The following is a 27,755-nucleotide window of genomic DNA, read 5'->3' on the forward strand; positions in this document are numbered from 1 at the left end:
GTCCAAGACTCCTGTGACTCAAAGCCTGTTAGCAAGTGTGAAGGTTCCCTCTCCTCCCACAGGGTCCTGTGCTGTACAATGACAGAGATTTCATTACAGAAATTCACATTTCATTATCCTGACTGTCTAAAGGCACCCGTCCGCTTCCAGGCATTGAGATTATTTTACTAGCCTGCTAACCTGGGCTATTTTTAAACACACACACCGAATGCAGGGAGAATGAAGATAAAGTGCAAAGAAAAAACACTGGAAATGTGTTTGTTTTCAATCCATTTAGGTTCCACTGAGCTCAAATGCGCTGTCAGGGGAGCTGGCAAGCGGCAGCCGGAACATATTTCCAAAACCTTAGTAAATCAAATTCTCTCCTGCCTCAGTCACCACTTCCAATCATTATGTTTTTCAACATTAATTGGTTATATATATATATATATATATATATATATATATATATATATATATATATATATATATATATATATATATACACACACAATTTTACCTCCCATAACTGAACTACATTGGATGCTTAAGGGCTGCACTGTGTACATCAGCAGACGGGTGAAGTGTACACAGAAGAAAGAATCAGAAAGCATTCAACAATTAATTACAATGGTGTAAAAAACCTAAACAGAAATATTGTGGGATACTGCAACTTTACAAAATCAAAAAGTACCACTTGTGTGTAAGTGTGAGAAAATACATCGACTTTGCGGTAGCGACCCCGAGTTCTAAGCTTCTACAAAACAAGATTATGAGGTAACATTTAAAAAAAAAAAAAAAAAATACTCGAGTCCCATGTAAGCCAATACAAAGCCACATGAGACTGCAACATTAAATAATAATCAATTTAAATAATAAATGAGAATCTTTTAAAGTAAATCAATCAAAAATTCCTAATTATCTGAGACGAACAAGGTCCCAAAATGTTGTCCCCCATAATAATTCCCTGTCATAGCAGACCAACTGCTAAACGAGCGTGCCGGCATCAATAATCTCCTTGTTAAGACTCCATGAGCGCTCCGTTAACTCAGACTACATTAAAAAAACATTTCAGATATCAAAGGAGTCTCTCTCTCTCTCTCTCGCTCTCTCTCAGTCTCTCTCTCAGTCTCTCTCTCTGCATTCACCCGACACACTGACAGCACTGATTGGTGGTAAAATCAGTGAGTGGGGGGTAAAAACAATGCATCAAAGCCAAACCAAGCCACCATGTAGGCATGCAGAGTAGTTTATATTTTATGCCTGGCTATTTAAAAAGCTTAACTCTCATACCTCTCCAATATATAGTTTAAGGCTGTTTTTGTAGAACATTGCTAGCTTTTCATCTTCCCTCCTAAAACTTTAGATCCTTCCAAATTATTGTACAGCCCCATTTGGCATGTATGTAGTACACACTTGTGTCTAAATGTGTGCCTAAAATAACAGCTTCATTTGTTAAATGACCTGGAATCTGTTCTGTAATACAGAAAAGCTGCAGGTCCCTGTGCCATAGCGGACTCTTCGATAGAGGGCTGATATCTTGGTTAGAAGTATTCTATTCAAAAACGTTGGAGACTGTAGATATTGCTCCACAGTGACCCCTACTGGAACAATAAGGAAGTCATAAGTGCTGCTTCCCCCTCCCACTACAGCAGATGAAGGAGTACAGATTTTGTTTCTCCAAAATCAAACCATGTGTGTGTCCAAGTGACAGGCGGTCCTGGGGTTACAGCCGACCCATTTCAGTGGAAAGGCAGAGTTGCGTGATGTGCTCAGGCAGTGTGTGTCAGTCGGGATTTATGAGCACACATTCTACAGTGCGGTGCATTACTGCATCTACACCAGTGTGACTGGTTGCCATGTGATGCTGCCTGCATGGATTAGGGAGATCTCTTGTAGCTCAGAATACTATAGTACAAAATTGTATATTAAGAAAACTGACAACTAAAAGATGAGCACTATTTTGTTCAAATATAAAAGATACTAATGAAATTATATCTTTACATACTGTACCAGTGCCAAATTGATTACCTCACACACGCTTACTTGCTGGGCATTCATTCACAGCTGAGACTGTTGCTGGCTTATTAAGCTCACTTTGTCATTGCTCTAACCCCCACCCCCCACCCACTGACCCGCAAATGATAATTCACATGCAATCAAATATAATTTAATTTTAAAAGAATTTACCCAAATAGCCTGCTGGGATGCAAAATCTAATTCCAGTAAAGCCATGCATCTGCCCACTTGGGAACAGAGGCATTCTGCAGACATATTTAATGTTCACCATTCAGTAAGGGCAGAACACAAACATATGTCAGAATATTGTGAATTGACTACTTTTCACCAATATCATATTATTCTATTCATTCTGTTTTCCAGGAGCACATTTCATGAACAGGCAGGCAGTCTCTTGCACCGGGGGCCCATAAACAGTAATTTCTTCACTTAAAGAAGAGCGTGCCGTTATCTGTCCTAGAACAATCAAGATACTAATCTGGGTAGTCTATGGCCCTCAGTCTATCTGTATTAAAAACTGATACAGTGTATCATAATAAGCAACACCATGGCGGATCATTGTTTTGTATCTTAAAAAGAACAGCTTATGCAGGTTAGTATGTTTCACAATGCATTGTTACGTTTAACACCCTAAAACATATCCCTTTAAGACGGAACTACAGGTTTGCAGAAATGCCCTGAAGATGAAGGTGTTTCCTGGTAATGGGAGTTCTGAGAGAGTGCCAAGAAATGAAAAAGAAGTACTTGGCTGGGATTGACCCAAGGCAACTAAAACTACAAAGCTTCACTCATACAAAAAGGTGTTCCAGATTTAAAGTAGCTGATGTACATTTAACAAGGGGATTAACAATGATTCCCTTCATTCAGGGTCCCGTGCAATAAAGACTAAGACCTATTGATTTATAAATGTTAAGGACATGAGACTTTCAGTTGTTTAAAACACAGCTAAAGGATAAAATACCAAAAGACAATCTTGATCCTAAGACAAGTTAACTGTTCAAACTTTGAAAGACCAGGGATCAAGGTAAAATGCTTATTAGGTATCTTCAGGACTCCCCTGGTGCATATGGAAAGCTGCATAGTAAAAACATTTGAGAAAAACTAATAAAAAAGAAGAAACTACAAGCTCCAGCCCCTAGCTTTTATTTGACCGAAGAAAACAAGTCACACCAGTTCACAGAAAGTTCAGTGAGCGAGACTACATCCCCCAGTATCGGAACAATGCTTAACTGAATAAAGCAAGCCTCTTAAATCCAGAAATGTAATTGTGTACCCACTAATCAGACCACAATCCCTCCTCAACAAGACCCAATAGCATTAGAAAAGGTCAAAGGGCTTGCCGTAATGTGTTGCAGTTCGTAGGTAAAACTGTTGAGGTTTATTTAGCACCAACATAACCGACAGCCAAGCCAGTAGTCATATTATCACTGCACTGGATTTGAAAAAGAGGTTACATCCACCTTGTAAAAAGACATGACCTCATGTAACCAAATACTGTATACACTTTGAAGCTCAATGATCCTTGTGGTCACACAATTCATATTGGAACAAACCATTTTGTGAATCGGCCTTAGAGCAAGAAAGTGATAGACCAACATTAAAAACAACAGATTAAAAAACTAGCACTGAAGTTTTCATTTACAAAACAAATGTCTTACAAATAAATGGCAATAACTGGAGCGATTTGTATAAAAGTGTTTGCACTCAAAGCTTAACTTTTCCAGTATTTTTATGCTACAGGAAGACTGTGCCACTTGAGCCCTAATGTAATGGGTTACTGATGGCCTAGAATCAAGCCACAATTCTGCTTGGCTACAGGTGGCTATATTATTGACTTATAATTTAAGATGTTTCCATAGCAACACATTGACATCTTCACTGCCGTTTGTTAATACCCATAAAGGCAGCAGCCTTTTTTCCCTCCCCAACTTTGTGAATGACTTTGGGAGGGGGCAGTGAGCAAGGCTTACCAAAATATATATTTTTGATGTATTATTATTGCCTAACTCCCCCGCTATGCCCAAGCGTAAAAGTTTGATGGTACATTCATATTTAGATTATTCTGTTTTAACGCCAAAGGATTTTCAGTACACTATATAGCCTACTTTCTCACTGTTTTTGCTGCTTTGCCAAGAGGAACAAATGACTCACAGCTTTAACCAGTGCTGTGTGTCTCGTTAAGATACCACTTTGTCTGGCTGTCACCCAAATCTACAGTGAAAAAAAAAGAAAACAGTAACATGACTTGCACAAGCTAAGCCTCACTGCATCATGCAGTGCCCCTTTTTCCATTTGATAGAGCAGGGATTTTTTTAAATTTTAAACTTGTGTTCTCAAGGGAGTGAACTCTTCACTAGAAGGGAGGAGAACGGATGTCAGTCTTCCATTCCATTTATCACTTAAAACAACATCTGGGAGAAAAATAAACTACAGGCAGTGATTTCAGTATAACAGAGGAGCTGCATGGAAAAACAAAAGATCAAAAGTAAATAGTTATCTATGTTTATATTATATATATATATATCTTAAAGGACAGAAGTGACTAGAGGGACATAAAAGTGAGAAGATAAGGCATGTCTAGATATGTGTAAGTAGTTCTATACAAAGGACTGATAGAAACAGACAAAACAGATTCTTCTCCCCTATGCATTACAGCATTTGTACAAAGTGGAATTTGATCCATTTAGAAACCGCTATTATACAATCTGAATAAAACACATAGAATTGTTTTGTCTCCCCCCCCCCCAAAGGTTTTTTTTGATGAAAGCTAATCTAAGTACAGAATCAGTTCTGGGAACAAATAATTGATCTATATAGGTTCCTGATTAACAAGAGACTACTGTACTTTCAACTAGAATATGCATCTTCTGTAACGCGAGTCAAAAGTAGGTCTAGCCTTTGGGTAACGCTGCATTTGTCATTTAAATCAACTTATGTCAAAGTATGTTATGAAATATTGTTACAGGTCAGCGCTCGCATATCCAACCCTATAAAATTTTGACTTCAGTGACGGTTAAACGCGTGTGACACATAACTGATTATTTCATTTAGGCCCGTTCCAACCCTTGTCCGTTTTCAGCGAACACAAAAAAGATACAATATCAAAAATACATATCTGAAAGGACTGTGTTTTAAAATAAGTAGGCTTCCATTTAGATGTACTGTATTGGTTTTGTTGGTACTGTACTATATTTTCAACAGAAGTAGTATTTTAATTCAGAACGATATGATTCTGAAAATATCACTTGCCAAAACTAGAGACAACATGTTAACTAATACAGAACATACTTTTAAATCCATATGTATTGTAAATTTCCCATTAATGATCTAACAGCAAAATGAAAATGTTATCCATGCACAGAACTGGGTAAAACGTAAAAGGCAATGCAATTTAACAAAACCAAAAGATTAAAAAAAAAAAAAAACTGGTTTCCAGAATTCAAACAGTATCCCAAGTCAGTATTCAAAATTTTAGAATATAGTGCTCGATAAGGCCCTAACGTCACAGTTCACTTGCAAATGAAAATGCACAAAAACTACATAAATAAATAAATACATCACAGTATCTAAAATTGTTTAATGATTAACTGTTACATTAGCTAGCTTGTCTCGTTTGCTTTGTTTTGGCTGCATTTTCGTCAGGTGAAACTGGAGGAAGAGCTGTGTGACTGCACAATATAAGACAGACTGATTTGGCATTGGAGAGATTAGAAAAAAACAACACGCAGGCGTTGACGGATATTCAAATAAATTGCAACATTGAAGAGATGGACTTTATCAGAAAACTGGTGTCAGAAACTGTGTGTGACGGGTAAGTGCATTAATTTGTTTATATATATATATATATATATATATATATATATATATATATATATATATATATATTATATAAAATGGGGATTGATTTTATTCTTAATACAAGGGCGGTAAAACGCGAGTGACGTGTATCTGGGTGACGGATATCTGAGTGCTGACTGTAAGGTCTTTCTTCAATGTCTATTTTTTATATGTTGATAAATCTGTCCATTTTCCAGTTCCGGATATACTTCCGCCCCCCACGCCATGACGCTTCTTAAACCAAGCTCTCTTTACTTGATTTAACTACAGTATGCCTCCCGATGTAAGCAAACAACTTGAGATCCTTAATTGCACAGCTCATTGAAATGGAAATGGATGTCTGTTTACAGCAATCAGGGGTTGATTAATTCGATCGAAGCACTGATGCTGTGTAGCATCCTCTACTGAGGCAGATTAAAGTCCCCACCGCTCCCTTCCCACTCTCTCCCAAACAACCAAAAATTGCATTTCATTAAGAAAACACTTACCATACTTGGAGCTGGAAGAGCAAAGGTTTACCATTTTTGTCAAAAACCAGGCTTGTAATGCTAAAAAGCACTTCACATATTTTATTCTGTCTCTTCAATGTAATGTGCAAGATTGCCAATGCCAGTTCTTTGCCAGTACTGACAGATCTTAATACAAAATCTACAGAAGATTGGCAGACCGGAGATCAAATCAAAGTTGTGAGAAAACTGGTTTAAAAAAAAAAAGGACATAGGCTGTTTAATTGATGAATGCTTTTCCAGGCAATATATAACCTTTTTAAATTTTTTTACTGCCGATTTTTATGATGTGGTTCTTATTGCAATTACTCAATATTGTGTTTTTTTTGTTTCTTCATAAAGCTGTGTTAAGGTGCTTTGACAGAGTTCAGGGCTACTCTTCAGTTCTAGCTGCCTTCCACAGATATATTGGTGTGTCCTTACATTAGTAAGCACCAAAACCATCTAGTGCACAGCAGTGCAAAACAAAGGGAAGCTTGTTCCAAAGCGGAGAATCACTAGAAAGTGCTAGCTTACCTCTTTAAAAGAGAATTTAGCTGATCTATCCCTTGGTTACTGTACATCCGTTCCTATCTATGGCAGGCAACTAGAACGGAAAAGCAATTTCTGAGCAGAACATTGATTAACTGCAATAAGGACCACTCTGAACGATTGTAAACGCAAAAGCTATTAAGCGCAATAAATACAGTTTAATTCAACTGTTGTCAAATAAAGAGCGATCTGGCACCAAATGTTGTCAACTACCAATGTGTTTGTTTATTTAATGTATTTGTTTTAAAGCGCCAAGATCCCTAAATTACTGAACACCATAGCAAAGGGTTGAGTTTTGTAATACTTAAACCCCCTTCCTAAAAAATACTTTTTTGCTCTGCTCTAATGTATCTGAAATGAAACAGACGTGTTTTTTGGCTTCACTTTGCTTGCTAATGGCTGATGAGGACTCCCAATCTCCAAATGCCATAAGGTAAGTTCCTGCTCTCATTTCTACAAACCCGCTAAAAAGGATGTCTTCTTCCCTTACGTCATACATCAAACTCTTCTCCTTACACTACTTTCAGGAAATCTATCTTCTAATAATAAATCATGCCACTTCAATTGTGTCATACCTAATCTCTGGGCATCTGCCAGCTCAACAGTAGAATGAGCTGGCCTGCTTCCTAGTAGCAATTTGGAAAGGCCACTGACTTTGTTCACAGGTTTTTTTGGAGGGGGTGGGGGTCATCATTAAATTATTATGATTAATTATTATTAATTGGTCATTTAGCAGATGCTCATTATTATTATTATTATTATTATTATTATTATTATTATTATTATTATTATTATTATTATTATTATTATTATTATTATTTATTTCTTAGCAGACGCCCTTATCCAGGGCGACTTACAATTGTTACAAGATATCACATTATTTTTACATACAATTACCCATTTATACAGTTGGGTTTTCACTGGAGCAATCTAGGTAAAGTACCTTGCTCAAGGGTACAGCAGCTGTGTCCCCCCACCTGGGATTGAACCCACGACCCTCTGGTCAAGAGTCCAGAGCCCGAACCACTACTCCACATTCCTACCATCCAAAGGACCGCACGCAAGGTGGTTAAGTGACTTGCTCAGGGTCGCACGCAGTCAGTCAGCGGCTGGGATTGAACTGTGAACCTCCTGGTAACAAGGCCCTTTCTTTAACCACTGAACCACCAAGCAGTTAAATACAGTAAAACAGGATTTTTTTTGCAGCAACTTAATTTCACTAATGGCCTTCAAGGTCCATTTTTTGCTGTAATAAATGTTTGCGCTTCTTTTTCTTTTAACGTACGGCACATGTACGAATAATATATTTCACGGCACATTAATTTTGCAGATTTTTAATAAACGCGAATTTAACAAACATTTCTTGTTCGTGAAATGTTCTTGTTTTACAGTAATTTAATAAATGTAGAAAGTGAAACAATACAGAACCAAAACAAACAAACAGGACTACACAATTTTAGCAACACTTGCAAAAATGTTAAGGCACAATAGTGGCTTTTATGTCCAAGATGTTGAGTTAATAAAATAGGTTACATATCCTGTTACTTAACACCTCAAAGGGTGGTTCTGTATCAAGGGTACATCATTGTGTTTTATGAGATACTTAAGCAGATAAGACTGAACCTTCCCCTGGTATTGGAGTCAAAAACCGCTCAGGCTCTTCAGTATAAGAACAGGTCAAATAATCATAACTATTGTTGTGCAGCTGTACTCTTGCCCTTTGAGGGAAGACGGCTCCGGATTGTTTTCATAACTCTGGTCATAAAATGCATCATAATGACAGCTTGTAAAAATTCACTCTCCTGCATTATCTGATCTGGATATAGGTTGTCATGCCCTGTGGGGTTCAGTGGGAAGAATATATAATTCCTTTAAAAAAAAAAAAATAGCCAAGGCAGGCTTTTAGTAGCAAGAGCTGGTGGCAGTAAGAAGTGTAGAAAGTATCAACCAGTATTGCAACGTCAGTCAGTGAGGGTCGGCCACCTAGTGAACTCCCTGACAGTTGTAAAAGAAATGCAAATAATAATAATAATAATAATAATAATAATAATAATAATAATAATAATAATAATAATAATAGAATGTAAATCAACTGCCTGAGAATGTCCCTGGTAAATTTAGCCAATTTAATTCATTGACATTTGGAGCCAGTGATTTTTGCCCCTTTTTTGAAGTGGGAAGGTGAACAGGGAATATACATAACCTCTTTGCAAATCAAAAGAGTCAAGGAGATTGGAAGGTGTTATTTGCCTACAATTATTTTTTCATATAAATAAAACCAAATCAGAAAGCACAGAATTACATTTTTTTGTAAACTATCATTTTGAGTCATGGTAGAGTAGCCAACTGTGAGACATAAAACAATTTCTATCAGTTCATTAAGAAAGCATTGTGTTATTATCCTACTAATAACTACTGTATTTAACACAGTTCTTCTGCATCTTCAGGATACTGCAACTATTTGAGCTGCTATCATATACACCCACCAATATGGTCAAGGCTGAAATAAAACAAAATAAACAAAAAAATAAATGATATACCTGGAACATGAGAAAAAAAAAAAGGATTAAAATGAAAAATAAAATCTTATTGTAGCTTCCCCAGTAGAGCTGCTGGGAATGCTCACAGTATTGGAGTGTGTATGAGATGAGAGAAATGCCTTTATGTTTGCACACTCTGCTATTGTCAACTGTCATTGTCTTCCTCCTCAGGAAAGATAGCAGAGGAAAGGTGTGGGTTCTCTGGAGTAAAATACACATTGAAACACAGCTGAGTGCATTCCTGTTCCAAACAGCAAAAACACACACCAAAGCAAGAAATATAGGTCAGGAGGCCTACAGTGCTATGGTACAATTCTCTAACGGTATTCACCATTTACCGGTCAAACGTGTAATGTTGACTTGCTGCCATATTCTCAAAACATTTACCACTTTTTTGATGATATTAACGATGATATTTAAAACAATCAAATGAATAACCCAGAAGGTTCATTTAACAGCTGCTACAGTTAGTGGTTTCTTGCTTGATCGCTTCACAAACAAAACGGTGCCAACTTAGCACAGTGGTAATTGTGTTGTGGATATTGATCTCTCAGTCTTTATCCAGCATTTTTAAGGTGGGGGTTTAAAAAGATGTAACCCTTGAAAAACATGTCCCCTAATTCGAAGGGCTAGGAATTACCGGGAGTGCCACCTGGATGTGAGATGGAATTAATGCGGTTCAAAATGTACCCCCAAGTCTTGGGAGATCAACTTCTTTCAGGTTTAAAAACAAAACAGGTTTTTCAAAATAATCCCAGTGCTCCTGTGGTTGCTATAGCAGAGGATAATCCAACCCACAACGAGTCAATCAGTAGGGTATTGAAACTACGTCAAAACAAGGCACTTTCTTGAATTAATGAATGCACCTTTAGCTTGGTCATAAATGCTTATTTACTTTGTATTTATGTTTTCCCCGATTATAGCTGGTTCATAATAGGCTGGTGTATGATGACATTGAGAAAGACTTTTAGTGGAATGTTAGTCACTGAACCACCAAACCAACCACCAAACCTCATTACCCTATTTTATCTCCTTCAGTCTCATTGGGTTTCTTTAAAACACGAATCTCCCACCTGCTGGGTGAGACGGTGCTACAGCCACAGGCACCGATTTATATCAGGTGACCTCTGTGTAGGGTTCACCGATCAATGATTCAGATCAAGGTCACATTACCACCTCCTCCTTTTCCTACATCTGGAAAGACCCTATCAAAGAAAGGTTGCACACCCATCCCCAGTAGACTTGCCTGCTCTGTCTCAAGCCAGTGGTGTGCAAAATCTGGAAGCACTTTAGAGCCTTCATGAGCAGGTTAGTCTATATCGCTATTTTAATTGGAATTGCATGTTGATGGAAGAACATTTGCCAACTTTTGCAGGTCTGTTTCAAATGTACATTTATCATAATAGTTTTAAAAGAATGTCTTCATGGTTCTGTCATACCATTTTATTAGAACACACCCAGCCTGTATTTGGCAGATCCTTTATTACATGTCTCCCATGCAAAGTCGTAAAAAATTCCTGGCACCATTGCAGAAGCTGGCCTATATAGACTGCACTGATGAGGAAACACAAAGTTCGCACAATAGGGCAGATTATAAAAAGTTTAGCCAGAGCTAGGTTTTAAGTAAGACTGCAGCAAAGAAAACTGTGGACGAGAGGGAAAAATAAACAGGTGTGCTCAAAAGACAGACCTCACCAACAGCCATCGCCCAGAACAAGTGTGCCTGGAAAGCATTCTGTGGCCTTGCAAGCTACTGATTGTCTATATGCTTAGCATGTGGTGAGCCTACAACAAAAATATGTACAGATATATCATGACAGGCCACAGAGACTTTGAAACGCTGTGCAAGCCACTTCCAACTAATAAATTCCGCTCAGTCCTCCGCCCCTCCCCCTGTTACTGTGTACCCTTATCTGCACACAGAGGTGATTAATTCTCTCCGTCTGGCAGTGGTGCGGAAAAGCTGGGTTTACGGTGCTGCCGTGATACTTCAAAGACAGGAGACTTATCTGCAAAAAACACGCGCCTGCATCCCTCCGGATTTTAACCCCTTCCCGGGCTTCTTTTCTCTGGACACAAAGCATCAGTGGAAGTGATGCTCTGGATCTGCACTGCCTCTGACTGGAAAGATATATAAGAGTGTGTTTTAGTGTAGCAATGAGAAAAGTGTTTCTGTTTGCAGCCCACTGATAAGAGAACACTCCTTGTCCTAAAACTCATTGTGCAATTGCAATGGAAATTAACTCCTCACTTTCGCCAGAATTGTATTGATGGTGCAGCGGGATAACTAGCCTTTAACCTCTGGATTCAAAATTCACATCTCTCGTAGCACTGGCCTGTATTAACAGCCATTAACCATCGCCTTTTATAAAGCACCAAAATATAAATGTATCAATGCCAAAAGAATCTCAAATGTCTTAAATACCCTTTATAATGCTAGGGAGCCATAGGTCAGAGACGTTGCTGTTTATTTTCTGCCTTATAACGAGAATACAACTGTTAGTTTAAATGGTATTATGGGGCAAATGGGAGCCATGACCATAATGCTATAGAACCTGTTCCATGGTAGAAAAGAGTAAAAACCCAGACCGATGCAAGTAAGCAGGCTGACTATTTCGTCCTTGGTTCTCCTCCCCCAAAACCCTGACACTGCAGGTCAGTTAACATCAGGTGCGATTCCTGTCTGGCTTATTCCTTAGAGTATCACAGGCCACTGATCGGCATCTGGTACCCTGGTCTCAGCCAATGAGTCGAGCAGTCAGGAAGGAGCTAGCATGTCACCCTCGCATGTGCATGTAATAGATCTCAAAAAAGTGCTGGAGGGGGTGCTTCAAGTTTCTTCAGGGGAAGGTCAAAAAAACGAAATGCTGGAGTTAATAAGAATTTTTTTTCCCCCCTCTGTGATGGAACACTGTGTAGAAAATAAGGGGAGTTGTTAAGGTGACTTTAAAGCATGTTACGAATTTATTCAGGGTGCGTTTCAATGTTAAAACATCTAATTGGTTAAAAGTAAATGGCCTCAGGACCAGCAGCTATAAACACAATTGTTGTTACAGAAGCCAAATCTGACCAAGGCAATGCCGGCTTGAGAATTAGAGTCCTTCTTTTCTAATATTTTCATCCAAACTGGATTACTGTAGTGCACAAAAAACTATTGAAGGACAGCGCAAAAAAGACAGTAGAATACATGTGGGCACTACAAAAGGGAGAGTTTATTATATGAAAAAGAATGTTAAAAATGTTGATCCTCACCCTGGTATAATATCTGCAAGGGACATGTCAGGGCATGTTGAAAAGGACAGGCGTTATCAAGGGGAAGACTACTTGACACACATTCGAGAGGACCATCTCTCTGTATAAAAGGGGAGCAGCTGTACCCCAAAGAACACAGCCATAATGACACTGAGAGCCGTGGAATTCCTTTGAACAGCAGCTGCTGGAAAGCGGGTCAAGGCCGGGCTTTGTTTCTTCTGCAATACAGTCTCCCCTCCCCTTGGAAACATGGCCTCTGTGTAGACACCCTCTCCAACTGCACATACTGCAGATTCCTACCCCTGCCAAGGCATTCCTTCATGAGCACGGCTCGGTGCCTGCGCATGAAACAGTTGGTTGTGAACAGCTGTTTGACTTCCTCTGCAAACATCGGTTGGCAAAACCATAGGTTGTGACATGACAACTTCAAGAGATAAATCACTCAGGACAAGGTGTAGTGTACCAGCAATTTCTTTCTTTGTTCAAGAAAATCAAAATGTTGTACTGCAATGCAGTTAAGTTACAGATGGTTTTGCAGACCCTTATTAGCACTAGTCATAGACTAACTTACTGCAACATTAGGTAATCCAGTGATAATTAGGGTTGCAGTTAAAAAGGGTAATAAAGCACTACCATGAAACTTCTATTGTGGCAGGATAAAAACCGCATTTAATCTGAGACAAAGGTAAAACCAGAATAAAAACAGCAGAGAAAAAAATGCTTTCCTAAAAACAAATATCTGAAAGTACAACCCACCACACTTAATGCAAAACTTGTAATGTGGCTGCAATCCCCTCTCTGACCAGCAGAGGGAAGTTCAGCAAGAACAGAGTGGGAAGATTTTCAAAGCAAGTTCCCAAAGGTTGTTCCAAGCAGGAGTGTAATAACTGTGTGTTCATTGTAAAAATGACCATTGACTGTGGCTCACTACTCTTAGAAGTCTATATATAAACAAGTGCGGCTTATTTTAAATGGCCATTAAATGAACTAGGAAAGCCTAATATTGCTCCTGTGCAAAAAACACCCCATGGCGTTTTGTGAAGAACTCTTAGTGCAAGATGGGCCCTAACTGCTTTCACCCAAGCATGAACCAGACTGGCTCATGCTTTTATTTATTTCACCAGTCAGGTGGAGTGTCATAGACTGCTTTTAAATGGCAGCCACTGCTTGAGGGCATTTGGTCGATCGCATAAACCTTCAGATTAACACTGCATTGGAGTGGCTTTTCCTTTGAAGCTTTAAAGCAATGCCACATTGCCTTATCAGATCATTTGAGTCTGTGTATATTCTTTATAACGGACTGAATCCTGAACTACCTGGTCAAACTGCACCCTATGCAACTGTAATCCCACACACCAAAAATCACTTTTAACAGAATTCGAAGCTAGATTGACATATACAAGGTCTAATAATGAATTGAATGCTGCCTGGCAGACACAGGTAGTAAATAAGCCACTGCAGCCTACTGACATTAGGATGAATATTAACTACCACCAACTTCCTTCAAGGTATGTTCCTCGGACTGAAGCAAATACATCTACAAAGTACACTACGGTTTCTAATGTGTGCCAGTGGCCGCTGAATTTGGTATTTGAAATCACACTGCATTAAAAAACGAGCTCTTTCTGGGTCATTTGTAGCCAGCTGCTTCTAATGGCAGTGCTTCATTATGCAGATGGGACCCTGCGTATCTTGCTTTGAAAAAGGAAAGCACCTGGTCTGTGCGAACATCAGGATCTGAGGCAGTTTGCAGAAGTCTTCAATTCGGATTGTTCTGTGCCCCTGCCAACTCTTCTGGGGATTTATTAACATGAAGGAGGCGGTCTCTGCAGAGCGTGAACATGGAGCTTGTTACCCTCTCAGCCTCTGCTCTTTAACTTCAAACAGCTGCTCCTGTTATTCTTCCAGGTTATTTTTCTTTTGTTTGGGGGGTTTTCTGTGCATGTTACCCTCTATCCCTTAGGAATCGGCTTATGTCGCTACAAATATTTAGTATCTAGGTCTGATTTATTGTGCATGAAATGGCATACCATAAGTATGTATTTCCATTCTACACAATGAAGACAGGAGAAGATGACCTTCAACTTTTGAACTGATAATATCTGATGTTTAGTTTTATTTAAAATCAAGGCTGACAATTGTTCAGATAAAGCCTGGTTATCTCTGAAAAAATAAACAAACAATTAACAAAGAACCTTTGATCTTAACTTTTTTTCCCCCAATGTGAGAAAATCTCAGAATGCATATATTCAGAAAGATAATCTGTGTGTTTGTGTTTGACAGAGCCAGCTAATTCATAAACCGTGTCAACAGCAATTATTTAAATTAGTTTTAATGTGAATTAAAAAAAAAAAAAAAAAAAAAAAATCCCTTAAGTGCCACCACACGCACTAAAACTATGGACAAGGAAAAGGAAAATTACAAAATCCAGCCCTGGGACACAGTATCTGGGCTCTCCCCCACTGGAGCCAGATTCCCTTCCTTCCAGTACATATTGCATTCAACATAAACCACAACCTTGCCAGCCCCCCATTAACAGGAGGTGTAATCTGTCTTCTTTTGGGAGACAGGAAAAACAGAAAACCCTGGGAAAGCTAAAAATGTCTGTGGTTTTCTAAAGAATGCCTCTACCAATTTCATCCTCAGCCAAACCCACACAATGAGACACCTACTTCCTGTTTACAATCTACTGTAACTGTCAAGAATGGCTCTCTAATTGGAAAGGTTCATGTGTCCAGAGAGCCCTTTTCTGCTCGTTTAGCACACTCAAAAAGCAGAAACAGAAGATAAACATCTATTTCAGGTGAAAATTGCATTGCCCTGCCCTTTTCCCTCTGGGGCAAAGTGTTTCCACTCCCCTCCTCTCTGTGCATTTCAATAATGTGTTGTTCTTCAGGAGTGGGTGAAGAAGCCACAAAACACACTTTAAAATAAATAGTGCTTAATGATGTTGAAGCTGACACCCTGGGATCCTTCAAGAAGCTGCTTGATGAGATTCTGGGATCAATAAGCTACTAACCAAACGAGCAAGATGGGCCAAATAGCCTCCTCTCGTTTGTAAACTTTCTTATGTTCTTATATGCTACTGCTATTCAGTCTTTTGAAACTACAGTGTCCCACTATATATAAATATTGATTAGAATTGAAGCTTCCAGTGAGCATTTAATCCTTTCACCTGAAAGGCAACTGCAGTCAATATTGGTTTTATATAAAACTTGTACTTATTAAACTCAAACTAATTTATTCAAGAGCAATCTGTGATGCTGGAGCGGCATCAGAGGGGAGTATTGAACATGACTATAGACTTTTTGCGCGAAATATTTTTGGTCATATGACCCTGCATCAGCCTACTGGGATGCGAGTTTCAATCTAATAAATACACTTAACATTAACTATATTTCTGTTAGAATACTGGTATCCTTTTCTGCAATGGTAGGATCCCCACTGGGACTATTTAAATCTTTTTGGCCTGTAAAAACACTACATTTGAAGCTCTTGGAGTACCCAATTAAAACCAGGGGCAATCCTAATCAAACTGAAGCGATCAGATATTTTGTTTACAGTATAAAAGTTCACATAATTACAACAATGGTTAATCAATTCAAATCATTTAATTGTGCTTAGCTGTAACAAAAGATCTATAAGTTGTCAGCGCCAGAAGCCACAGAGTTAGTGTGCTTACCAGCATCCTGCCCCCCCACTCCAAACAGTAGCTGTTGCCCCAATGTTAAGATGCACACAGGTGCACAAAGCAGGGGACAGAGACAGAGTGTGATATATGTTTTTTTTTTTTTTTCTGCAATGACTAAATCAATAGATAGTTAAATACAGATAGCAAAAGACATACCTATATCTAGAAGTACTGTAAATCATCATTTGAAACATGCGTTGAGAAATCTACATCTGGTTGATTGAAGTCCCAAGTGCACGGTTTTTCAGTATTTAGTTACATTTAGTTGTTACTGGAACAAGTTTGATAGTGTTTTTGTGCATTATTGGCTTAAATGAGCAGCTGTTTAATCAAAATCTTTGCATACAGTAATACTCTATTGCTTTCAAATGCACACTAAGGGACAATACATTTAGATATTGCCTTCAATGGTTTTACATTTTTAAAACCAAAGCATTACCTCATGTTCTCGATGGATCTCACTGTTATTTAAAACGTATAGTTAACATGAGATTGTTTTAAATAGATTGTCACAGGTCATAGTTTATATACTATGGCATTCTTACAGACAGGTCATAGTTTATATACCATGGTGTTCTATTAGTTTCCACTATCTCACACAGCTGTACATGAGGGTCAGTTCCAGTTCTATCAGTCCCCCATGCAGAGGGCTGAGGTCATGTGAGAAGTCAAATCTTCTATAAACCATGGAACCTGCCAGCGAGAATCACATTCACACGCTACAGTCCTTGCTCCCTGTAACCCCCGTTCTTGGCGAACTAAGATCTCTGCTCCCGAGGTAACTTTAGATCCAAGTTCACCGAATCATTTTGGCTTCCAAACAAATCACTGGGGAGGGAGCACTTGCAGCCTTTGATTGCAGAATCTGCAACTTACACAAGTGCAAACATTAAAGCATTTTTCTATTTGAATTTTCAGAATGAAATGTATTTAAAAACCTTGGCTCTTCTCAATACACATACCGGCACATAATCCTTTTCACATTGAAAGAGACCAACACCATTGCTCAAAACACCCAAGAACTTTATGGATGGAAAGCTATGGTGTTATTTATTGCAAGAAAGCTACTACATTGCTACACATCTGTCACCACCAGCTGCCTTTACTTATTAGTCAGTTATTGAAATTGGGCTCATATTTCGATACATTTTTTCAATATCGGCTTACGTACTGAATGAGGGCAGCACACCCTCGGAGAGACAAAGGCAACCCCCCCTCTCCAACACACACACACCACTGTTTTATTGGCCACACGCATGGTGTAAATGAATCTAAACTTCAAAGGGAAAGCTGCCTACAGCTACAACGCATGCCCTTCATTAATCTTGGAACGCTTTGGGGCGATAACCGAAAACTACATTAGAATTAAATAATTGAGAAAAAGAACGTTTCATTTGTCCTTCCAAAGCACTACCAAGTTTCTGCTGATGCCTGAAGACTTTCCGCCTGTGAGTTCAACCTTTTATTATTTCAGAGGGCTTTGGTGGTCCTGAAATCAAATGATTGTGCAACGTACATTATTATTATTATTATTTTTTTTAAACTGCACCACCTAACTCATTACTGCTGTTTTCTATGGGGCAGCAGTGTGGAGTAGTGGTTAGGGCTGTGGACTCTTGGCCGGAGGGTTGTGGGTTCAATCCCCAGTGGGGGACACTGCTGCTGTACCCTTGAGCAAGGTACTTTACCTAGATTGCTCCAGTAAAAACCCAACTGTATAAATGGGTAATTGTATGTAAAAAATAATGTGATATCTGTATAATGTATAATGTGATATCTTGTAACAATTGTAAGTCGCCCTGGAAAAGGGCGTCTGCTAAGAAATAAATAATAATAATAATAATAATAATAATAATAATAATAATAATAATAATAATAATAATAATAATAATAATAATAATAATAATAATAAATAATAATATGCAGATCCTTGTTAACTCAGGACAGCAAAGCCGAGATTTCAAATCTCATTCCTAATGGGCACCGGCTTGCAGACAACTTGACAACTGGCAAGGAGGACTACAAGTCACTCGTGGATTTGCCTCCAGGTAAATACAGGATGTCAGGGGCTGAACTGTACCATTAAAATGAAATGTGGCAACTCAATTGGGCTGCCCCTTACAGACACACATACATACATACATACATACATACATACATACATACATACATACATACATATAATGAAAGAATTCCACTCCACGCTTTAAACACAACCAATACGCAGCAAGTAAAATCCACTTCATGCAAAAAAGGCTGGTATTCAATGTGTGCAGTGCTGTAGGGTACTGAAGCCGAGTCAGTATATGTTTACACACACTAATGTGCCTTATTTCAATATTCAGCTGTAAACAACTCAAGCTACTTCCCTGACAGTCTGCCTTCTGTTCTTTAGCTTTCTTTTTCAATATAGAAGGCGGCAGAAGCTGAAACATCATAAATCTGTTCAACATTGCTTTCCCTTTAAATATGTTTGTGCGCTACAGGCTCGAGATACAGATGGAATTGTTTTTAATCTTTTGCTCCACTGTAATGTAATACGACCGCCCTCAACTAACCTTCACAGGGATGCGTTGTGTCCTGGTACAGAACACAACCTGCACCACACTATCAAGAGCACATCAATTATTGACTAAATCTAAAACTGCAACTTCTAAAATGAAGGCTGCCAAGATATCCCAGTGGACAAGCAAAAAAAAAAAAGGTCCATTGACAAAATGTTAGGAGAACACGCAGTATAATTCTGCAACCACGTTTTATGCCTACTTTAATCCCATATACTTTCTCTACTTTCTTCTACACCTATTATAGCAATTATCCTTCAATAAAACTTGGCCTTTTGTTGATAAGTTAAACAAATCTCCTGACATTTTTCTGAATGGGATCCATCCAGTCTAGTAAATTGGCTTAAACTGCCTTTTTATTCTGCTCAGACATGACTGGCACTCTCTGCTTGCATTCAATATTACACCCCCAACTGCTACCAGCAACAGTTCGGTCATCTCTCTCGGACCATTGTTTCAGGCCAGACGCCTGGAAAAAAAAAAAAAAAAAAAACACAACTTTGGGAAGAACAACATTCAAAAAGGCAGTCTTGGTTTGTTAAGCTAAAATAAATTAATAAAAAATACATTTAATGACAGCAATTCAATGTGTGCAATGCAGCCTGCTTCTTTTCTTTGGCAAAACGAATACAACTTTAAAACAATCCTAAATAATTCAAGTTTTACAAACTGTTAACAGTGCAGCTCTTATTAGGATTCAGATAGACTTCTGCTCAACCAGCATAACTTTAATAAGAAATAATACATAAACGCCTCCTTGTACTTCAAATTTGGCAGAAAAGAAAGACTAATGGAAACTGAAATCTAAAATAAAAATTCGATGCTGCAAAAAGTAATCCTTGAACAAAATGTGTCCCAAAGAGATACAAGGAAGAACTTCAATTTAATTGAGTAGATATGAAGAAAACCAAGAGACTGTCTACTATATTACCATCACACTAATACTGTTTAAACTCAATGGAGTATTGGATTACACCATTGCCAATAAGGAAAAATCCAATCAGGTTAATGTGATCCAAAAGTCTCTAATCTAGTTAGTGGATATAAACAGATTTTATCAAGACAGGTGAAAAAAAAGGAAGAACATTCTTCTAAATTATTGAAGTAATATATGAACCAATATTGTAGGTGACTGCAATCCCCAAGGGGGACTGACAGCAATTATAGGTACATACCTGCCAAGTCTCCCGATTTCACATTTAGATGTTTAAACTTCTAATGGGCACTCGCTTGCAGACAACTTGAATGGTCGCCAGGTACCTTACATTATGCTTCAATTCAGCAGACTGGCTGTTCCCTGTTGCTTTTTGAACAAAAGATGAACAGCAAGACTGTAAAAGTTTAAACATCTAAATGTATAAATAAAATAAAAATCCTAAATGTTTACTAGACAGCTGCCCATTATAAATATAGCACATGGGTTCAACTGTCGTTAAAATGAGGACCCAATTCAATTGACTTCATTAGTTAAATCTAAATAACAAATTGCTCCAGTTTTCTCACTTTCTTTAAGGGACTTGTGTAATCACCCCACTGAAAAACAGGCATCTATTCTAAGCAGAAGAAATAAAATCCCCCCCAACCCCCTTGAGTTGCTAACAATGATGCTCCACTTTCTCTCAATACCCCAGAGAATTTATAACCTTGCCACTCAACTGCAATTTCAGTGTGACAGCAGGCCCCCCTCACCAGCGCTTTAGTCAGCTAGTCCTCTTAAGGTATAAAGCTTGACATTCTTTATTTGGCAACACACATTTGAAGCAAGTCTGTGTAGTAAACTCCCCCTTCGGAGCTTGTATTGCTGACAAAGGCCCTTTTTCAGTGACACTGGTAATGCTTGAGTTAATCCCTCGAAGGGCTTTTGGCTCTGGCCCAACGAATAACAAAGTTAACATTTTTAAACAGTGGTCGGGTGTGTGTGTTGGGGGGGTGGCTGACTGCTTAAAATGATGTAAACAGCTTCTGCTTTGCCATTCTTGTGGGCTGTTAGCAGGTAATAGGGTGGGGATATGGGACGCAGGGTGTGACATTATAAAAAGTTTTATCTATTTTCTGGTTCCCTCAGGAGTTTACATTAAAACGGGCCAGGTTTTTCAAGCCATAAACAGCAGCACAGCAACAAATCTCATTTATGTTGTTTAACCAGTTTTTATAACATATTACAAACTCCAGCCCTTTGTCAGTAACAACAAACATTGTTGCAGAATAGTGCTGTGAAAGTTTCAAATGTATTGTGTGGGAATAAAAAAGAAGTTCAAATAAAATGCGATTAGCTGTAAATGGATTTGGGTAACCCGATTCATGAGCTTTAAATAAGCCGACACGCAAACAGCAAACTCTACAAAATGACCATTTTGATCACCTTTCTCAACCAGTGGGCAGGGTACATTGGTACCTTCACTTTCAATGACAATTATAAGAAAAACAAACATAGCCAGCCTACTTGAGTAACCTCTGCCTCAACTGCACTAAATATTCTTTATGTTGTGTAAATTGACATCTGTTTAACAGTCCTCTCGGCATCGATCTCCTGGGTCTGCTCTTCAAACTGTTGCAGTACCAAATCGACCACTGCAGTATTTATTAGCCACCGTGAAGCAAATATTTCAATGATTATCCAATCAGCAGTGTTTTTAAAATGGATTCAGCAGCTGGTTCCTTTGTGCTGAAATCAATGTCACCATCAGCCCAATGCCAAAAGTTCAAAAGGTTACCCCTGGTGACAATGAAACAATTTCAATTCAACTCAACTCAGCCCATAAGCAGTAACAAACTGCTTTCGAATGAACCTAAAGAATGAAATGTAGCAAGAATCTTTTCTCCTGATATCGATCATAACTGGCTCAAATCTCTCAACGACGTGATAAGCGTTTCGGACGTGCTTGGATAGCTTCGTACAGTATACTGTTCAGAAGTCAGTAGGACAATCAACGATGCAATTATAGACTTGCAACGACAGAAGTGATCATTGGGAAATGCATGAATAATCCAACCTATTTTTCAAAGGAACATTGGAACAGAGTAGGGATCTATATAAAGCATTTAAGTATTATACATAGTCATAGTAAAGATTAAAGCTTAAATAACCACCAAATGATCATTTCTGGGGTTAGCCCAGTGACTTGTAATCATTGTGTTGGAGACAAGTGATGCAATTAAAGCCACTTTAAGCAGCACATACCCTTTCTATCCAGAGAGAACCTTCCCAAGCCCTGTTTAAAGGAGGCAGGAGGCAGGGACACAGGAGTATTACACATCTGAGGGCACACAATAAATACGCTGCTGTGTCGTTACCAAAGCAATTGTAAAAACACTCCTCTAATTAAACTCACAAGGTATGAGTCGTTGAAGCCAAAATCCTCTTTAAAAACTGGGAATTTAAGGGAGAATTTAAAACTGAGAAGCAAACCACTTAGGCTGTACACTAAGTTTGAAAATCTTTAACATTAAAAGGTGTCTGCTAGAAAGGGTCTCCGCAGTAGAAGTGTGATATTACATAGTGTATGCATTTTACCTGGGTGTTAATGAGCATTGGTAGCTACAAATCGCTGTTCCCTGGTACAATTCAGATCACAATCAATAAGCTCTCTTACGAAAGGTGGGTCAGCTGCAGGCTTTTCATATACCTGTTTTACATGGTTGTACTGTAGGTAATCAATAAATATATTATATATATATATATATATATATATATATATATATATATATATATATATATATATATATATATATATATATATATATATATATATATATATATATATATATATATAAACTCAGCTGCTAAGTGTGTGCCCTACATTCTGACAGAAATTGCCTGTTAGAGTACCAGGGGTGCTGAAAACACCTATGAATGCAAAATTAATAAATACATAATAATAATAATAATAATAATAATAATAATAATAATAATAATAATAATAATAATAATAATAGGAAGCTACGGTAATGTCACAGATAATAAAACATTCTATTATCGGACTTGTTTGAAACAAGTTGACATATTTCAGACGCCCTGTTTTAATATGTATAATTAGTTATATGTTTAAAGGAGGGAATGGTCACTTGCCTACCTTGATTTCAACTTAAACTGCGCTGTCTAATTGTGGTTAGATAAGACCACACTACACAGTGTAAAATACATAAAAGGCTATCCTAGCATGATTTGCATTAGCAAGGTCAACAATTCAGAGTAGAAACAACAAATCTTGCCTCTGTTTAGAAGGCAGACTGTGCCCTTCTTATGAAAGCCCCCCTGTTCTCCGTGCCCCACAAGCTAGTTACAAGATAGATAACAGCTGGCATCTCCTGATAACAATGAGCACTGCCACAGTCCTGCCTAGTGGGACCAGGGCGCCTCTGCTAATTCTGTGTGTTCATCCCATCGGAGCAGCTGGTGCTGCCATGGCACTCGGAGCTGCCATCCTCGACACTGCCTTCGTCACCTTCCCCTGGTGCACAAAGCAAGATATGCACCCTGGGCAATACAGTGCATTGTACACAGTAGGGTATGTGGTTTCAAAGAAGAAAAATTACTTCAAGCATGGCAATAAGACTCTCCTTGCATCGCAGTTCTATCAATTCAAAGTTTTATTGTGAATTTAATTAGCCATAGTTGTAGGCAACAAACTGCTATCCAATGGGAGCCTTATTGCCATCTAAGGATTTCCATGTCCCAAAACCCCCATTTTGTTAAAAAAAAAAAAAAAAAATTACAAATATCACAGTAACACTTCCTGTTTCACACACAATTCTATCTGTGCTTTTGTACTGCATAAGAAAGTGTGTTTCAGTTGGTCTTTTTTAAAAGAGTTCTGCAATTCTTACATCAGATACCTAGCTAAAGCACACAGACCACTGAAATGTCAAAAGCGGGTGCTGCTCACAGAGTAAATAAGTGGAGGGCTCACTCCTTGGATTAATGGTTCTTAGCAGATAGACCTCTCGCTCTGGAAATATCACAGCTGGATTAGAGTAACTCAGGTGCTTTACAACAGACTGGATTGATTCTGGAGAGCCAGGGATCTGATTACAGATGGTGGATAATTCTTTCATTTTCATGGGATAAGATCTGCTCTGCATGTGTGGTTGGAATGAACAAAGCCACCCTGGATAAAACTAGTGCCTTAAAAACTAGCCAGTGGCATATGCAAGACTCGCCAAGTGATTTGTCCGGATTGAAATAAGGGCTCCTGCCCCTGGATGCTTGAAGGTCAATGTGATCAAAACTGTTAACAGCCACCTTACACGTCTGATTGACAATGCCTCGACGTGCAGGGGCACGTGCTGTCTTGTAATAGGATCTCTCTATATGATAAATACTGTCTTTCATACATGTGTGCCCCCTCCCCATTACTCAATACATTTGAGTTATTGCTTATTTCAAAAGGTTGGGCTGAAAATAAGAGCAAGGTATTTCCTGTAAAATGTTCTTTTGTTAGATCAAAGAATCTGGTTTCTGGTTCATATTTGTTCTTATAACAGAATGTATAAAAGAAAATAGTTTACATTTAAAAGAAGCCAATGCATACATTGAATATAAAACGCACATGCTACTGTACACAAGTGTGTTAATCCTCTTGTTTATTAGGTACTTTCTGGGGATAAAAACTTGAATGACTTTTACTAATTATACATGTCATACTTTTTCCTGCAAATTCTAAGGATATTAGAAAAATAATGAACCTGGAAACTCATACCCAACCCAGCACTAGCAGAGGGTACCGATCACCACTCACTGCTGCAATGAAAAAATGACAAACAGGACCAGGAAAAAAACGTTGGGTTTGTGTAGCTACAATGAGCAAGTGGAATAGGAGCAGATTCACTTTAAACAGGTGCAATGCTGAATATAAGGGGAGAGGGCAGGATTAATCCAAGCTCAGACATCAACTCATACAGGCACATCGGGTCATTTCTCTGTGCCTTCAAGCTGTTAAACATTTAAACGTCATCCCATTTAAAACGCAATGGGAGGTCTCTCTAATAATTCCCCAAAAAAGCCAAGACATATTTAAAAGATTAATACAAGCAGAATAACAGGTCGCCTAGATCTACATGTTTACAATTTTATTAAAAGACAATTTTAAAACCACATTAAAACTTTCTTTTCTTTGCCAAAACCATGGAAAGATGCATACAATTAAATCAAATCTCTGAATACATTTCAGCACAGATACTTTGAAGTTCAGCATAGCGACAGGGAACACAGGACTCCTAATCAGTTTACAACACACACAATATTGCTCATCCGGCAATAGTAATTAACTTTAATTACCATAATATTCTCGCCTCAAGCCTCCCTAAAAAAGTGCAAGATTTGTGTAAACAATTATTTTAAAAAAAAAAAGGTGTTAAATACCCCAAAAGTACAGTGCAGTTTTAAGTATTTTCTTCCTGGTGAATAAATTACTCTGTTAGCCAAACTGGTCACAAGGTGGCTTAAATAAATATGTTACCAAGCTCCCAGTCAAACCTTATGCTGTATACTTTAGTGCTGACTCTGGTTCTTATGCAAGGTGAGTGAGCAACACAAAGACCCGATGTGTCTTGTTTCCCACAGACATGTGATAGGCTCGGGGAAAGTTTGGTATTTCCTCCTCATTGATGTGATCTGCCAAACTTAAAAAAAAAAAAAAAAAAGAAAAAAAAAAATCGAACAAAAGAGGACAGGGACGGATATATCTTCCTCATTGCAGCCAAAAGAAATGCAAATCTAAGCAATTTCAAGCTGGTCACATTAACTTTTTTGCCTTTTTGTAAAATAAAATCAAGATTGCAAAACATATAACATCATAAAAAAAAAAAAAAAAAAAATCACATGAAGGACTTCATGCATAACCAAATGTTTGTTTCATTGAATTTAACAGAGATATTTCTACTACGTACATTTTTTATTGTACCTTGCACAACAAGTTTGTAAGTGCGGTACAGGAGCAATACTTTCATTGGGGAAGCTAAATCAATGTGATTCTGCCAATACGTGCCTTAAGTGACAACAACCCATCATATTTACTGTAGAGGAGACACCTTCATGCAAAAGTCTGGGCAGATTGTAATAGGAGCACTCCTTGTTAAATGCAATATCCTTATGAGACTATATGCTGGATTAAAAATATGGTTACAGAATAAGAATTCTTTGAGGTCAAATAACTAGTTTAAGAGACTAAGACTTTTGAAGCATCTAATCACTGCACGAGTAGACACTTTAGCACTAACTTAGCTCCACCTCAGGTTTCTAATCAAACTGCATTCCTTTCCTAGCAAATAAAATCGGTTGTGTTGCTACAGCCTCCTTGGAAGTCTGCTATCTGTTTAGTTGTGTATGCAAAAAAGACAAATCTGCTTCACTTTGCCAACCCAAAGTGGGGACAGGACATATCTGGAAAATCAAAAGTACTTTTCTGTTGAAATCCCACCCATAAAACCAAGCAATATCAAGCAGTCCTTGTGACATTAGTCATTGCATCAGGCCCATCACTAACAACTCAAACCTTTTTTTTTTTTTTTTTTGGTACATTCACATTAGTCTGCTAATGGACTTGGCAGTTATTACAATTAGACCATCATGCCCCTTAAACATCAACAAGAGAAAGGTCATTGCTATGAAAATTTAAAATGACATTTAACTCACCTACCCTTGTAAAAAGACAAGACTCCCTGCATATTACCTGTATGTAGGTAGACATTAAACAAGTCAGTAACAAGCCAACATGCTGTTGCTGTTTAACAGTCCGAGTGCCATACTACAAACTGTTAAAGATTTTAAATGACTTGTACAACCACCAGCCATCTCTGGTCTTTTTTTTTCATTTTCATTTTACTGTAAGTGGATTTCTTTGAAGGAGTATGGTATGGAGGGTGATTGTTATTTGGCTGTGCACAGCCAAATGTTTTATGAACAGTTGCTGTCTCCTGAGGTTAAGGTTGGGTTGACATACAGTATATACCTGCCAAAATCATACTGGAGATTCTTACCTATGTATTTAATTCAAGTATATATATATATATATATATATATATATATATATATATATATATATATATATATATATATATATATATATATAAACTGAAGCATAGAAAATTGTAAATCTTGCTTCTTTCTAACCAAGTCTGTCCAAAATATTAAATATCCTGGTTACACAGATCACTTAACATAATCCATGGCCTATATTATATTTGAGTTAATGAATACACACACACACGAATGGCATATATTATGCTGTACTTCAGTAAATAGATAAATCCTCCTGCCAACTCAATTCTAATAAAGCCACCACACAATTGCGTATCAATTTATTTTTCTGCATTTACTTTGTAGCGAACCAAAGCTTATTTTTAAAGTCTGTGATGTATACCAGCGGTTTTCAATCCTGTATAGACAGGCCACACTGTTTAAGAAATTACTTCCACGTCCTTCACGATCAGCTTAAAATCCTGCTTAATGATCTCCTCACTCCTTGTAAATTCTGCTCACAGCTCACCAGTGTTCTTAAACTTAAGCGACACAGAAAGCATCCAATAGAGGCTTAATCATGGTCAGATCAATAGAACTGGAGATCCAGCAACTCATTATAGACACTTCAATATTTAATATAGAAAAGGTTATTGATTAGAAGACTAAACTAAACTAAAAGCGTTATTAGTTCTAATTCAGCTTTGGTCCCAATTTCCTTTATCACCCTATTTAAAAAGTCAAACTGAAAGACAAACACTGCTGAGGGAAGGAATTCCGAAATGTTGGCTTCTTCCTGCAAAAATCCAGGTTTTGTTATTGCATTTTAAAATCTTGCCAAGTTTGTTTTGGGCATATTTTAAAGTAGTGGGGTTCTGA

The 27,755-nt window shown here is 38.0% G+C and overlaps 1 protein-coding gene across 2 annotated transcripts in view; it reads right to left on the reverse strand.

The window, feature by feature from the left end:
- LOC117413995 (plexin-A1-like) overlaps positions 1 to 27,755 on the reverse strand; it is a 205,551-nt gene that overhangs the window by 102,110 nt on the left and 75,686 nt on the right. The window lies entirely within an intron of this gene.

The sequence above is a fragment of the Acipenser ruthenus genome, chromosome 25 (assembly GCF_902713425.1).
Source record: "Acipenser ruthenus chromosome 25, fAciRut3.2 maternal haplotype, whole genome shotgun sequence".
Lineage (NCBI taxonomy): Eukaryota > Metazoa > Chordata > Actinopteri > Acipenseriformes > Acipenseridae > Acipenser > Acipenser ruthenus.